This window comes from Anoplopoma fimbria, chromosome 12 (assembly GCF_027596085.1).
Source record: "Anoplopoma fimbria isolate UVic2021 breed Golden Eagle Sablefish chromosome 12, Afim_UVic_2022, whole genome shotgun sequence".
Taxonomy (NCBI): Eukaryota; Metazoa; Chordata; class Actinopteri; order Perciformes; family Anoplopomatidae; genus Anoplopoma; species Anoplopoma fimbria.
In genome coordinates, this window is record NC_072460.1 from 14,416,265 (window position 1) to 14,430,803 (window position 14,539).

Genomic DNA, 14,539 nt, shown 5'->3' on the forward strand with positions numbered 1-14,539 from the left:
AGTAACTAGAGCTGTGGCAAAGGCCACATGCAAGCACACACAATACACATGCAAACAAGCATACTCACAGGTCACAGAATAACAAAGAAGGAAGCAGAAATAAATCTGTCAATATTGTGCCATTGATATTTTTGTGTGGGTGTCTCTGTTTTTGTGTATGTGTATCTATATATATATATATATATATATATATATATATATATATATATATATATATATATACACATATTATTTTATATATGTGTGTGTGTGTGTGTGTGTGTGTGTGTGTGTGTGTGTGTGTGTGTGTGTGTGTGTGTGTGTGTGTGTGTTAGTGTGTCTGGACATGTGAGCCATAAGCCATCTCTCAGTGATCTGGGTGATGTGCTCAAGGCCTTCTAGTGTGGAACGAAGCGATTAGATCCTCAGATCTCTTCTCCATGCTTGACTTACTCACCCTACACACACATATCCCTGTACTTCTATCTTTGTGAGGACACTCATTGACATAATGCTTTTCTTAGCCCAACCTTAACTATCACAACTAAATGCCTAACTTCAACCCTTACCGTACCCTGACCCATACCCTAACCTGAACCTTATTCTAATAAGTCTGAAGTGTCAAACAGGCTTTTAAAGAAGTGAGGACCAGCCAAAATGTCTTCACTTTTCGGTGAAAAAATGTCCTCACTCTGAAGGTCTAAAACTCAAATTGGTCCTCACCAAGAAGATTTACAAGACACACACACACAGGCCGTATCCATATCTGACTTATTCACAGTTTCACGATAAATAATAAATGTTTAACAACTCCATTGAGATGTTCAACACGTTCAGGAAGAAAGATTGATGAGAGAGTGTCATGGGCACCCCACACAGCTTTCCACCTGTTACTTTCAAAGATATCATCACCTCCTTTAACTCTTTCTTTAACTATACGCTCCTTCTAAGTTGTACACCTTGTTTTCATGCACTAATAATTAAGTTTAGTGTGATATTGTCCATTATTAGATCAGGGAAAAACTAGACATTGAATCTCTTAAGTCCACCCACTAAGTATTTTTTTTGGTAATCGCAACGGACATAAATTATCTGAGCGTCTGAGTGTCTGAGCAACACCCAGACGCACTTGGCCATACCTCTCTGTCCTCATGCTGTAAAAATATATTTGTACACACAGGCATGTAAGGAAGCTGCCCCCCACTCTTATAATTCCTAGAGCATGTGTGAACAACTACTGTGGAGAGTCTTGTCAACGCTGTTTATTAACATGTCTAACATTTGTGGAATAGTGAGAATTAAATCCCTTCATGCCTGTCAATTGGATTTGTGAGTTATAAAGTAAAGGTACTCATGCAAGTATATAAATAAGGGCATTTTAGGCTTTTCAGCCTCAAAAGTGTCAATATGAGAACACTAACACACCACTAAATGAATTACACAGTCAAATTTGCCTACAGTTTATTTAATTAATTATTTCTAGGATTTTCTTAGTGTTCTTCCTGGCATACTCTCTTGAAAATAATTGTATATATTGTGACTCCATTTATTTGTATGTAAATGGATTGCAGTATACCTGCATAGCTTCAAATGCTTAAGCAAACAAAGAAAAAACTACAAAAAAACAAAGTTATTATTGTGGACTCAATATAAAGGTAATCTAGATGTTATGCATTCATTGAAAACACAGCACTTTTTTCTAGATTACATGACAAAAGTGCTGTACATTTGTTCATTATAAACAGGACGCATATTAGCAAAAATACTGTGTGGATAAAATGAATAGAGGCTTAAACATAAAAACACAAATTCTTCCTACTGTAACGATATTTAAATTGATATGCATTTCAACATTACATAACCACAATCAAATGTTGTGATGTTAACATCATGGAATTTAAAATGAACCTACTTCCATTTGATAAATGACAACATTAAACCCAATTTTATAAGGCAGGCTGTCAGAAGTTCTGTGCTGAAGTCTTGAATTTTATTAATTTAACAGATTAGTGGGCAAGGAAGTTATTTAGGGGTTAACAGGGTTTATAACTCAAAATAATGAAAAAATAAATACAATAATAACGATATATATAACATATCAGATATATGGACATACACAGTATATCATACACTATAATACATTTGCATATACATTGAAAAAAATACTAGCAGCTGTGCTGTGAGGACAAATTGCTTCTCGACCTTGACTTGTGTTAGGACAGCGTATAACAGAGGTGTCATATGGGGCCCCTGCAAACCCATGGTGGCCCTATTCTTGCCATTCTATTTATACCCGGGGAGTCATAGTGGGAGAGCAACCCATTAGGAAACAATTCTTGCTCCATGTGCATACAAATACAGGCATGCATTGAACATTGTTAGCGGAAAAGGAAATACATGTGGGACAATATAGGAGTCTATCAGAAATACGGTTTTGCATGCTGAGCTGAGCAACTGTGCATTTCAGTAAGCTGACCTCTGACTTTACCACATGTGTAAACATGAACAGATGTTCAGGCAGATCTAGCTTAACTACAATCCTTTGCTATAGCTGGTCGGCAAGTGGAGAAGAGTTTTAAACCTTACAAATTAAAATGATGATGATAATAATAATAATAATAAAATAATAAAAATAAACATAATAAAAACAACAACAAAAATTGTAATACATTTTTTAATAATTGTATAACATTTACTTAAAATTAACCTTTTCCACCACACGATTTGCAATATAAATTTGCTATATAAACCACTGTAACACCCATGTCACTGTCTTAACAGTGCAGCAATTCAAAAGCATCCCTTTATCATTTCCTTTACCATTTAGGTTAGTAGTGGGAAGACAAAGGAACGATAAACTCAGACACACACCTCTTCTCTCCGACTGAGCTGATAAAATCACATCCTCCCCATAAAGAGACAACACACAACATGTCCATTTTGTCAGTTGACTTTAAGGCTCTTTGTTGACTGAGGAAGAACGAGACTGTGGACTTCAGACCTTTTAAAGGATAAAAGGTTTAAGAGCCACAGAGGTCAAGCCTGATACAAATACAGTTTATTGCAGCCATTATCTCCCAAACCCTCAGCTCTGACAGTTTAGCTGGCAGGTGTTTTTTTTGTGTGTGTGTTTTTGTCTTTGTGTGTGTGTGTCCAAAGTAATTCCACTCAGGCTTGAGGTTTCAGCGGCTTCATTAAATTTCCAAGTGATCTTTTGCTTGCTGGTTTGATACTGGTGAAAATCCTAACATTTTAATCTAAATGGATCTCAGGTCTGCTTTTTTCATCAGCAATGAGTCAGCTGGAAACGTTGGTAGAAATTTGCCTTTTATTTCTAAAGGTGAAGTTCTTCAATTTTCTACCGACACTTTAATCCTGGTTAATTATCCTTTCTGATTTCTAATATACGTTATTTTATGACACTGCACTGATACATACTAATATTACGCTAAACTATATACTACATAAACTATATACTATGCCGTTAAACTGTGATGCAAATTTGCTTAAATGTTCCACTGACGAAGCTGTTTAAATTTAGCATGTATCCTGCTTAATAAATAGTCCAAATTCCAACACACTTTACGGAATAATATTCATTATCACAAAGATAAATCTGCAGTGCGCCAGATGTTTGCAGCTGAGCCCAGTTGGTGATTCTGTTAAGTGTAAAAGCATTAGTGTTAACTTTTCATTCAGTCAAAAGAACTACTGGGGAAATTCTGTCCTCAAGAAAAAGTAAATACAGTATGGTTGACATTGTATGTTGGACCTTTGGTTATGTCCCTGTGTTGTGGTGGTGAGGGGGGGTCTCTGGCTGAATGAAGGCATTGGTTGGTATTGCTGGTATTTTTGGACCCTGGAGTTTTTGTCCCTATTAAGCAGATTAATGCAGGCTGGGTAGCTCAGTGCTATAAGCCGAGCGATCTCTTCTGTCAGATCAACACAGATACTAGCGAGCCATCACAGATAGGCAAACATACACAAGTAACACAAACACAAACACACACACACACACACACACACACACACACACACACACACACACACACACACACACACACACACGCACACACACATATGGCTGCCCGAGTCACATATTTCTAACTCTATCTCCATATTTCTATATCTGTTCGAAAGAACATATTGAGAAATATTTTCACTTTTAACCTCTTACAGCTTATATGGTATCAGAATCTACGCGTATAAACTAAAGTGTATTTCAGGTACGCTTAAAAGAATACTCCACCGATTAAGTATTACACTCCTGTAACATTGTTAGACTCAAAATGGACCAAAAAGAAATAAAAATACAGGATAATATCTGATGCATCAGTTGGGTTGGAGTTCCGGGTGCGTTATGCTAGTGGCAGCTAATGTAGCCCCAAAATTCTAGCCTCAAGAAGAGATAAGAAGCAGGCTACAGAGGTCTTCTTTTTAACTCCACACCACTGATGTTATTTATATCAAAATATGTGGTCTTTAGCTTCAACTGAAGCATCAACTGCCAACACCCTCTGGAGCCACAGAACTTTCATTCATTCGTTCATCTAGGTTAAGCAACAAAAAACACTTGATTAACATGAGGAAAAGATTGTGGTTTGGTTCAACAATAAAAACTAGAGCTGATGATCAGTTGATTAATAGAAGTTTAATTATTTTACACAATTTTCATTAATCATTCCCTGGTTCCTGCTGCCTCTTTGTTATATATGAGTAAACTATGTTTGGGATTTTGACTGTTAGTCAAATAAATGAATGTATTGAACACAGTTGTGGGAAATGATGACTTGGATTTTTCACTGTTTATTTTCTTTTTTTTAATAACTCATAATAATTGATCGATTAATTGTGCAAGCAATTGACAGATTAATATCTGATTAAAAAAGTCTATCTATCTTTCTATCACTGATTTCATTCATACTGAAATATGAATTAGAAATATCCATTTGGTAATGCAGTTCACATAAACCATACTATACACAGAAACTACAAGTGCTATAGCAAAGATTACAGTGTGCATGAAAACCATGTCCAGCAATGATGAATACATAAATGTGTTCAAACTATCAAAATTTGAGGATTTTCAGTCAGGATTTAGAGTGAATCATAGCACAGAGACGGCACTGGTGAAAATTACCAATGACCTTCTAATAGCTTCAGACAAAGGACTTGTCTCTGTACTTGTATTGCTAGACCTTAGTGCTGCATTTGATACCATTGATCACCAAATCCTATTACAGAGATTGGAGCATCTTATAGGCATTAAAGGAACCGCACTTAGCTGGTTTAAGTCGTATTTATCAGACCGATCTCAGTTTGTATATGTAAACAATGAAAGCTCGATGAAAACCAGGGTTAGTCACGGAGTTCCACAGGGGTCTGTTCTTGGACCTATTTTATTTACCTTATATATGCTTCCCTTGGGGAATATTATCAGAAAACACTCAGTAAACTTTCATTGTTATGCAGATGATACCCAGTTATATCTATCAATTAAGCCAGACGAAACTAACCAGTTCTCTAAACTTCAAGCATGTCTTACGGACATAAAAACCTGGATGACCTGTAACTTTTTAATGTTAAACTCTGAAAAAACAGAAGTTATCCTACTAGGCCCAGATCACCTTCGAATTCAATTATCTAACGATATAGTTTCTCTAGATGGCATTGCTCTAGCATCCAGCACTACCGTTAAGAACCTTGGAGTTATCTTTGACCAGGATCTGTCTTTTAACTCTTATATAAAACAGATCTCAAGGACAGCCTTTTTTCATTTACGTAACATTGCGAAAATCAGGCAAATCCTGTCTCAAAGTGATGCAGAAAAACTAGTGCATGCATTTGTTACCTCTAGACTAGATTACTGTAACTCCTTATTATCAGGCTGCTCTAATAGGTCTCTTAGATCTTTACAGTTGATCCAGAATGCTGCAGCACGTGTTCTAACAAAAACTAAGAAAAGAGATCATATTACTCCAGTATTAGCTTCTCTGCACTGGCTCCCTGTTAAATCAAGAATAGAATTTAAAATTCAGTTTTACTTACCTACAAAGCTCTAACTGGTCAGGCACCGTCTTATCTTAAGGAACTTATAGTTCCATATTACCCAACTAGAGAGCTGCGCTCAATCAATGCAGGGTTACTTGTGGTTCCTAGAGTATATAAAAGTAGGATGGGAGCCAGAGCCTTCAGTTATCAGGCTCCTCTTCTGTGGAACCAGGTTCCAGTTTCAGTCCGGGGGCAGACACACTCACCACTTTCAAGAGCAGCTTAAGACCTTCCTTTTTGATAGCGCTTATAGTTAGGGCTGGTTCAGGTTCGCCTTGGTCCAGCCCCTAGATATGCTGCTATATGCCTAGACAGCCGGGGACTACCTAGGATACGCTGAGCTCCTCTCTCCTCTTCTCTCCCTCCTTCTTTATGTATTAATCTCCTATTTATGCACATTACTGATTTTGCTTCTTCCCCGGAGTTCTTGTGCTTTCTCGCCTCGCAGGTTCCCAGGAATCGGGGTTATATTTGGACTGTCATCGTGCCACCTACTGAGGCCCTGCTGACACCCACTACTACTACCACTATCATTATTAGTCACATTACTATTATTATTGCCTGTACTATTACGCTTATTGACTTGCTTGTACCCTGGAGTCTTTGTGCTTTCTCGTTAAATCGCAGGCTTCTATAAATCGTGGCTGTACCTGGACCGTGGACGTGCATCCTGCTACGGCCCTGCTGACACCGACTGCTACCACCATTATTATTATTACTAGTCACATTACTATTACTATTACCTGTACCATTAAGGTTAGGTGTCTTTTAGCTTTACTTCCACCCTGAAGCCAATCTTTTGCTTTCTGTACCTGTATATAAAAGGTTTCAGAGCCATGAATCGTTGTGGTACCTGGACTTCTAGTGGACCAGGTGCCTCCTGCTGTGAGCCGACTGACACCCACTGCTACTTCGATTATTATTATTAGTCACATTACTATCCCTATTTTCATGGCTATAATTCGACTGTAATAATTGCTGCTGTTATTATAAGTAGTCTTATTATATGAATCATTTATGTCATATACATTGAATGTGTTGTATCTAAGAACTGTTATGCTGCTCATTCTGTACACATGACATCTATTGCATTCTGTCCATCCTGGGAGAAGGATCCCTCCTCTGTCGTTCTCCCATAGGTTTCTTCCTTTTTTCTCCCTGTTAAAGGGTTTTTTTTAGGGGAGTTTTTCCTGTGCCGATGTGAGGGAAGGACAGAGGATGTCGCATGTGCACAGATTGTAAAGCCCTCTGACACCCACTACTACTACCAGGCAAATTTGTAATTTGTGATTCTGGGCTATACAAAATAAACTGAATTGAATTGAATTGAAAATGTGAATGCGTGATAAAGTGCACACTGAAGGAGAGAAGATATATTTTTTAATTTGTTGATGATGACTGTTAAGGATTGTTTTAGTTTTTTTAGAACATGAATTACTGTACCTACCTATCATTTGTGTTATTAAGCTTAAACAATATAATTTACATAATAATTTTGGACTGCAGGGTTGAACAGTATCATTGTCACTCCAATAGTTATTTAATTCTAACTTATTCAGTAATGCTCTTGACATTATAGTAAAATGTGTAATATTTAGGTTACTCATTCATAGCCCCCTTGCCACAGGATCATTTTATTTCTTGATAATGTGTCTGGGGGACAATTGTGAGTATAGACATGAGTGTGATGTGAAAACCAAGAATTGTATATTCATTTAATACAAAAGATTATTCCACAATTCCAAACTGCAGATTGATTACAATCCACAGTCTGGTACAGCCCAGTGTGACTGTTAAATATGAAACATCCACAGAGTGTTAGTTAAAACAGTTCACCAATACATCCTTTTGAATGCACACACATCTCATTGAATTAAAGAGAGTGATTTTTTTTTTTTTTTATAAAATGCTAGGAAACATTTAATTTAAATTTTGCCCATATGTCTGTCTGGGACAGATTTGTGGTCTACGTGCGGTCTCCACAAGGCATTTATAAGAAGTAAGCTGCTGATGCTGACATGGGTGTATCTGCAGGCTCCAGGCCAAGTCCCAGTGCACAGCAGCTGGGACCAAAATCCTCCCTTGGCCTTTTGACAAGACACACACACACAAACATACACACACACAAAATCACTTCCTTCCTGATAAATACAAAACTTTCTGTGGAGCATCCAAAAACAGAACATAGTAGGCCTACTTTTGACAGAACAAGATTGGAGGAAATTATAGAGGTTAATCAACAGGTGCAAACTAAGGTCATTCATTCAATCAGAGGAATAAATCAACAGATTACTGCAAGACCTTTCACTTGCATTGTGAAAAACATCTGCAACAAACCTGGGACAAAGCTTGTGACAGTCCTCGAAATACTGCAATGACTATGTTTCAGATCTACGGTACCTGCCTTTCAATCAGAAGAAGTAAACATATCTATCCCATCTAATAGTGCTGAAGGATTAGGTAGATAGTATACTGCATAATCCTCTGGTTTCATAAAAAATACTTATTATGCCTGAGGTAGGAAGCCATTTACTGTATGCCAACTGCAACGTAGTGACATTGTTTGTTATTACTCCTAGATATGAACAAACAATAAACACTGCTAGTTGCATGAGTATTAACACATAAAGACATGTCAACTCTTGTTATTTGACAGGGCTTCCTCAATTACTGTCGTGGAGATTGATGTGCCAGCATGGGTCTGTTATTAGGTTAACACTGTGAAAAAAAATACCTCACGTGCAGAAACCTAGGCAGCAGCCAAGTATTGCAAAGGCATAAGCTAGCTATGCAGAAACAAAACATATTACAACTATTCAAATTAATCAGGTGATTGGTAACTGAACAAGTGCTATTTTCTCTCCCCCATTACAAGGATGTTGTCTTTAAGATGGCTTGATGTTTTGCAATGAACATTTTTGAGCCAGAGGAAATGCTTCATCAATTTGACTGTAGCTCAGGAAGAAAAGTACAATTGAACAGCTCAAAACCATGTGAGTCTGTCCTCCATGTCACTGCACCAGCAATGTTGTACTGGGTCTACCAGCCTCTCACTTATTTCTTCTCAAACATTCATATAAGGCCTCTTCATGTTACTTAACATCTTCATTAAACTCTTTGTGACCCTTGCCTATCATCATGAAGGAACATGTTATTAACTCGCAAAATAAAATCGCCATTTCAGTTTACATCAAAAACAGTGAAACACACACACACACACACACACACACACACACACACACACACACACACACACACACACACACACACACACACACACACACACACACGCTCTCATCCCTCCCACTGTACCCACCCCGGCGTTCCTCCTCAACATTGGGGATTAAGCAGTATTATTCACAGAAATGTTATTTTATATTAGAAGTCTTTTTTGTGCCAAATCCAGGAAATGATGGCCATCTGGTCTGACTCTCTATTACATATCACTAATCTCAGGTGGCGTACAAACAACACACGTCCACCACATCCAGAGAGAAACACACACAGATGCCAAACTGCGGCATGCATACTCATTGAGTCTTGACATCTGCTTATACAATAACCATATTGCACATATTGTACCACTTTTTGACCTCTTGTTTTCTCTCTCAGTAACAGTTTGCTAACTTGGACAGTGTGGACAGACAGATAGCAACAAGTCTAATGATAAACGTATACCAGCTTGTACAGCATATAACCACTGAAGGTGTTAAGATGAAACAGGCTCAATTATGGCTTTTGGTTGGTGATCATATCAACCAAAAGCCATCATTGGCAAAAATGGAACAAAATTTCCTGTGTTTAGAGACACTGTTCATCACTAGGTCTCAACTACAAAAAAACTACTTTGCCATAGAAGATTTCTAACTTAAAAAAACAAAACAATCTTTTGCTCCACCTGTTGTGTTACGCAGGTGTATTAAATGAACACTGAATGGAGTGTGTGAGCCATGAAAGGTGGGAGGAGAATAGAGCGTCAGTTGAGATTTGAGGGGTTTTAGAAAGAATGAGAGTGAATGAGATCTGACTTCAGAAGGGTTGCTTGGAGATAAATAACAGTTGGGAGTATAATCTAAGAGGGTGTGTTTGGAGAAATGGCTGCATGCAACAATGCAGAGGGAAAAATCGAAACATTCCAGGGGGTATATGAGATTTAAAATATATATATTTAAAATTAGCATCCATTCAAAAATCCTTTAAAAAATAGTTTTTTTTACATGAAACCCTGAACCAGACAGAGGTAAATGCAGAGGCACATCACCTGCTAGAGGCAGGAAGTAATAAGTGGAGCTTTTCATCTGAAAGTTACATTTTTGTGACAGCTGTGTCAACTTATATATACTTAAAGCTATAACACAAGGACTGTTTACAGTCTAAGAAAAACCAAGCCGAGGTCCTAACTTGCCTCAATCCTGGACATCTTTGATAACAATTGAGATGGAAAAGAGGAATACTAATGCAACATTACAGATGCCATAAAATAGTTCTGAAGTAATATGTACAACTACTAAGTATGCTCAATCTGTGATTTAGGGAATAATGGACACAACAAACATCCAATTGAGAAGAATATGTTTATCCAGATATATGGAAGAATTATCTAAAGGATAAACAATGTGCCATTTCTCTTTGTGATCTTAAATGTATGTAGTTCATTTTTTCCAATTTCTTAAGAACTGAAGAGGTCAGAAAATGAAGTAGCCTAAGCGGTGATTCCCTGTTGTTCCGGCGGCAGACAGGAGCGCCGGTCATGCAGCGCGACTGTGCAACAGCTGGTTGATTAAAAAAAAACTCCAGAAAAAAACCCCCCGCTGGATGACACAGGAGCCTGTAGCACTTGTTGTAACAGACTGTTCGATGATGCCTACCTTCAGTGTGATCCTACAAACTTCCGGTCGTTGTCGGAGAAAGTTCGAGGCTCCGGGCCATGCCGGGCTCATGATTAGTGAGCAATGTACCCACTCACCGCAAAGCGCGTCCAGTCGGCCCCGGGCTGACCGCACCGACAGCAGGCACGGCGCAGGTGCCCCGGCCAGTCACCCTGGGGCCAGATGTGAGAGTGATATAACAGCAGCATGGTTATGTTTAATTTGGCCAATTCCCCGCTTGCAAAGTCCCTGTTTGTTCTTAGTCCTTCAACCAAAGCTGTGTCGCTTTATCTCGAGGGGAAGAGACAGAGAGAGGGAGAGAGAGAGAGAGAGAGAGAGAGAGAGAGAGAGAGACTAACGAGATTTAAAAGGCTTGTTTCCTAACCCCTGACTGGACTACCCCTTATGCTCTCTTAACCACCAGCAGGCTTGACAACTGTCTCTCTTCATTTCTAATCACAATACTGTTGCATGAAGCTGATTATATTATTGTGCAGCTAAATTTTCAGAAGTTTTTTTTTCCCACATATGCAGCACTACTCCCCACGACCTGTAAACAGACTTTGATTTGTTAAATCAGTGGAGTTTCCCCTTTAAACGACTGTGCACGTGATGTTTTGAGATGGACTTGAAAAAAATGTGAAACCATACTTTAATGCTTCTTTGTCCTGCATTCCACAAATAATTTTTACTTAGTTTTGCAATTCCACTTTGTTATCTATTGCATATTATTAGTAAGTACCTAGGCAGTGAATATCAAAAAGGTAAACTTCACATGGTTAAATAAGAGGGATTCACTGTATTGCTGTCATATTAATCCCCATCATCACTGTTTAAATGGATGTGTCTGGCTCAGATGCTTCCTCTGGTTGACCCCTGGACCTGAGAGCATACTCAGGGGGGGGGGGGGGGGTGCCACTGTCTGGCTCCCTTCTGACAGAGTAGCATGCACTGAATGGATAGGCCTCCCTCTGCAGGCTTCTGGTGGCACTGCACTTTGTTTACTTTCCAGGCCTTAGTTCTTCAATTCAAGTTTTTGGTTTGTATAGATTTGGTTTGTAAATGTGAACTGTCTAAAGTCAGTTTCCAGGATGCACTATTTCCCACCATTTTTTTTAAACATTGATTATAATGTATCCCATCTAATTTTCTTCAAAGCAATTTGCCCCGATGTTCCTTTAAAAAAATGTAACTGTTTCCCCGAGCCATACTGAGTGGTTGGTGTTTTTCCAGTAAAATGGACATGGATCTGTAGTTTACAGTGCATAGCCACATATCATTTATGTAAAAAAATTATCAAAACTGTTCAAATCTGAAATGAAGAGACCTGGTTCCATATTTATTTTTTTATTGATGCCACCATTCTATCAAATATGTTCTTTTGCTATTTTGGATGTTTTCTTACATTTATTTAGTCTCAAGGACAGTTTTCTTTTAAATCCATAAATTAGTTTTGGTCCATCCTGCAATTTAGGAATGTGTTATTGATTTTTTTTCTAGTCCCTTATTTAGAGATCAAACACTCTACGAGATTTATCTCACTGTTTTACAGTTTCTCAGACACACAAGTCAGGATAATTCTGCCTGTTTATGTGTGTTTCCACCATCTTAATTAATATTCATGAGTAGAGCTCTTTTCTTCCATGAAGCCTAGCATACATGTCTCAACAGGCCTAATATATTCCTCTTCTCTCTTCTCTCACAGTTCTGTGTTTATTTTAATTTCCTCCCAAAGTTGTTACTGCCAACGCTCTGTTTGTGCTCTATTTTTCACCATTTTGTGTCACAATAGGCCAAAGAGAGTAGGGGTAGGCAATTACAAAGATAAGGCGAACGACAGGGAAGAGAAATATCTGTTAAATCTGAAAAGTCTGTTGAATTAGGTTTGCAGTTTATTCTTTCGTTTTGTGTCATCTAGTTATGTTTTTTTAATTTATTGACAGGAGAATAAAAAGCCTAATTTTCAATCATACTTTGTATTGATCCAGTACCCACCATCTTTACTGAGCCTCATTCTTAATGGCGTTTCACGCCTCCTCTCCTATGTTTGATGCTGATAAGTGAGGAGTGATGATGCAGGTGGAAGGTGAAGGTCTGGGTACTCTCCTTCCATATTACAGATTTTCTTACTAGCAATGAAGGATACTATAATGCTAAATTCAAATGAAAAAAAGAGCTATCTTCTTGTTGGGTTGGGTGTTTGAACACAGGAGACCAGACAAATGGAGGGAGAGTCGATGAACCCTTGAGTTTGAGAAACATTTACTATAAGTCACTGCTAATGCTCTCCAAGCACCACCCCATTAAGTAATCCACTTCTGATGCATACTTGATCAATACACTAAGAGGCATGAAGAACAAAAACAAAGACCTCATTAGTGTGTTTGTTTGTGTGTGTGTGTGTGTGTGTGTGTGTGTGTGTGTGTGTGTGTGTGTGTGTGTGTGTGTGTGTGTGTGTGTGTGTGTGTGTGTGTGTGTGTGTGTGTGTGTGTGTGTGTGTGTGTGTGTGTGGTGTGTGTGTGTGTGTGTGTCCAGTGTGGCCACATCTTCAAATCTGTGTTTTACAGAATTCTTGCAGGTAGAAGATAATTCAAACTGCGATGCAAACTTGAACCTGAGACATGGTAGAGTAAGAACACACCAAAGAAAGAAAGACATTACCAAAAGGGACCAGAGAACAAATGGATAAAACAGAAAAAGAAAATGGAGACCAGGAAAGATTGTAGGTGGTCTTTGAATTCATTAATTATTTATGCGGGATGGATATTTTAAGACCCCATATCATGTCTGTGAGCAATGAGTCTGTGGAGTTACAGAGAGAAGAGGAAGTGGGTATCATTTGCCTGTATCCTAACTGTGGTGACTATAATTGCACTTGGCTCCACAAACAAACATTTTTTGTGGTAGTGGAGTGTCCAGGCTGCTAATGGCTTTTGAAAGTCCTATTTTGTGTTGCAGAGCTGCTGACTTATTTTCACTGTAATGAAACAAGAAAGGTAGAACTAAAACTACTATTTTTCCACAAAAATTGAGGAGCAAAACAAAAAATATGTGTTATTTATTTTCTTAAGGAAATAAGAAAAAGGATTTGGGTGAATTTGGTAAAAACACACACAAACACACACACAGTATCAAGGGTGTAAAGCATGTTGCACAGCTTACCAGTAATGCACGTAGAGACAGTAAAGGAACTTAGTTTAGTATACACAGACAATTGCAGGCCTGCTCATGGACACTAGAGGGAAGATTGGAGAACAATATGAGAATGAATGGAGGAGTTTGTTTAAGGGTTAATTACTAGGTGAAATCATGTGGTCCATAAAGACAAAAAGGTAATCACAAACTGCACGGCAGGCAACTTTAAAGGAAACCCTTCATCATCTGACCACTCAGCCAAAAGAAATGGAAGAATTTTTTTAAAGATATGCCTTTTTATCAATATTTTAATTAATACTCTTCTGCTGAGTGGATGTTTTTGTCCTTCGTATTCTGATACCCACACAAAATAGGATTTTTCATTGCAACCTGCACAGGGGATGTCTCAAGTAAATTAGTCTATGTAAACACAGCTGGTGCTCTTATTATGCAGAAATATTTATAATAGAAAGGACGCATAGTGTGTTCCTTTACTCCTTTATTTA